We start from the raw sequence: 3,202 nt of genomic DNA on the forward strand, positions 1-3,202 counted from the left end.
TGCTTTCATCCAATTCTTCTTACTCCTTTCCATGGCAAGCTGTATGTAGGGCATCACCATCATCAATGGCTACTTTTAATCCTCTCGGGAAAATGGTCTTATGCTCTGTCACTGCACGGCTAATCGTCTGGAGGCATCACCCTTGACAATGGCTACATCCCATCCTCTCAGTGAAAATGGTCCAAATGCTCTGTCACAGCACGGCTAATCAGCTGTTGGTTCTTGATCATGTTGGAATAGGATCCATTGATCCTTTTGCGTTTGTCATCACGCCCAGCAATCGCGAGTTTGAAGCCCGTCACAGTCATTCAATACTGGAATCCTACTCGGAATACCACGGACAAGGTTAGACTTTCCGGATTCCCGGGATCCTACTCAGAATACCACAGACAAGGTTAGACTTTCCGGATCCCCATGAATGTCGCCATCTATCTAGCTTATACCACGAAGATTCTGTTGGGGAATCTAAGAGATATGCGCCCGGCCTAAAGTAGAACGGAAGTGGTTGTCAGTCACGCGCGTTCATAGGTAAGAATGATGATGAGTGTCACGGATCATCACATTCATCAAGTTGAAGTGCAACGTATATCTTGGAATAAAATAAAAGAAAATTGAAAAGAATATAATAGTAATTGTATTGAAACTTGAGGTACAGCAGAGCTCCACACCCTTAATCTATGGTGTGCAGAAACTCCACTGTTGAAAATACATAAGTGAAAGGTTCAGGCATGGCCGAATGGCCAGCCCCCTGAATGATCAAAAGACCGAATGATCAAAGACTAAAAAGTCAAAAGATTAAACTATCAAAAGATGTCTAATACAATAGTAACTTATCCTATTTATACTAGACTAGCTACTAGGATTTACATGAGTAAGTAATTGATGCATAAATCCACTTCTGGGGCCCACTTGGTGTATGTTTGGGTTCAGCTTGATCTATCCACGAGCTGAGGCTTTTATTGGAGTTGAACTCCAAGTTATAGCATGTTTTGGGCATTCAACTCCGGATCATGACGTGTTTCTGGCGTTTAACTCCAGACAGCAGCATGTACTTGGCGTTCAACACCAATTTACGTCGTCAATTTCCAAATAAAGTATGGACTATTATATATTACTGGAAAGCTCTGAATGTCTAATTTCCAACTCCATTGAGAGCGCGCCAATTGGAGTTCTGTGGCTCTAGAAAATCCATTTTGAGTGCAGGGAGGTCAGATTCCAACAGCATCAGCAGTCCTTTTGTCAGCCTTTTTCAGAATTTTGCTCAAGTCCCTCAATTTCAGCCAGAAATTACCTGAAATCACAGAAAAACACACAAACTCATAGTAAAGTCCAGAAATGTGAATTTAACATAAAAACTAATGAAAACATCCCTAAAAGTAGCTTGAACTTACTAAAAACTACCTAAAAACAATGCCAAAAAGCATATAAATTATCCGCTCATCACTTGCCATCATTTGCTGGAACTGCTGGAAAGCTCGCAACCAGTTGATTTTTGAAGGTTCTACTTCAATGCCGTCTGCCATTCTAGCAAGCTCTATCAAGTTGCTCCGTGAAATCCAAAGAACTCCCAGTTTAGGTCGTCATCTCCATGAGGCAAGCTCTTAGTTGCATTCAAATTGATTTATCATTCTTTCTTCTTTAAGATTTTTTTCGTTTTTCGACCTTGCACCGTTGGATGAATACCTTCAGTGTAGTGTTTTTGGAAAATCCCCACCTTTCATTATGCTGTCCTGCTTTTGGACATCTTTGTATTTCATTTTTCAATAATTAATGAAATATAACCTACTATCTTTGGAAAAAAAATTATTTGACTTTTTGTTTGTTTCTTATCTTTTTCAAAACCACCTAACTACTTTTTCCTCTCTAATTTTCGAAAATATCTCATCCCTTTTTCAAAATTCTTTTTCATTAACTAATTGTTTTAAATTTTAATTTGAATTCTATCTCATCTTTAATTTTCGAAAATCATTAACTCCTTTTCAAAATTAATTTTTGAATTCTATCTCTCATCTTCTTCTATTTATTTATTCATTTACTAACACTTCTATTCACCTCTCTTCATCCCCAATCACTGCCTCTATCCTTACCCTTGTGTCTGGATTCTTCTTTCTTTATTCTTTTCTTCTTCTACTAATAATAAAGATTCTCTTTACTGTGACATAGAGGATTCCTCTTCTTTTCTTGTTCTCTTCTCTTTCATATGAGCAAGAATAAGGAAAAAAGCACTCTTGTTGAAGTTGATCTTGAACCTGAAAGGACTCTGAAGAGGAAACTAAGAGAAGCTAAATTACAACAATCCAGAGGCAACCTTTCTGAAATTTTCGAACAAAAGAAGGAGATGGCACCTGAACCCAAAAACAATAATGTAAGGAGGTTGCTTGGTGATTTTACTAAACCCACGTCCAAGTTTGATGGAAAAAGCATCTCAATTCCTGCCATTGGAGCAAACAATTTTGAGCTGAAACCTCAATTAGTTGCTCTAATGCAACAGAACTGCAAGTTTCATGGACTTCCATCTGAAGATCCTTACTAGTTTTTAACTGAGTTCTTGCATATTTGTGAGATTGTTAAGACGAATGGAGTAGATCCTGAAGTCTACAGGCTCATGCTTTTCCCTTTTGCTGTAAGAGACAGAGCTAGAACATGGTTGGACTCACAACCTAAAGATAGCCTGGACTCCTGGGATAAGCTGGTCACGGCCTTCTTGGATAAGTTCTTTCCTCCTCAAAAGTTGAGCAAGTTTAGAGTGGATGTTCAGACCTTCAAGCAAAAAGATGGTGAATACCTCTATGAAACTTGGGAAAGATACAAGCAGATGACCAAAAAGTATCCTTCTGACATGTTTTCAGAGTGGACCATATTAGAGATATTCTATTATGGTCTATCTGAGTTTTCCAAGATGTCATTAGACCACTCTGTAGGTGGATCCATTCACCTAAAGAAAACGCCTGCAGAAGCTCAGGAACTTATTGACATGGTTGCAAATAACCAATTCATGTACACTTCTGAGAGGAATTCCGTGAATAATGGGACACCTCAGAGGAAGGGAGTTCTTGAAATTGATGCTCTGAATGCCATATTGGCTCAGAACAAAGTGTTGACTCAGCAAGTCAACATGATTTCTCAAAGTCTGAATGGATGGAAAAATACATCCAACAATACTAAAGAGGCATCTTCTGAAGAAGAAGCTTATGATCCTGAA

The sequence above is a fragment of the Arachis duranensis genome, chromosome 7 (genome assembly GCF_000817695.3).
Source record: "Arachis duranensis cultivar V14167 chromosome 7, aradu.V14167.gnm2.J7QH, whole genome shotgun sequence".
Lineage (NCBI taxonomy): Eukaryota > Viridiplantae > Streptophyta > Magnoliopsida > Fabales > Fabaceae > Arachis > Arachis duranensis.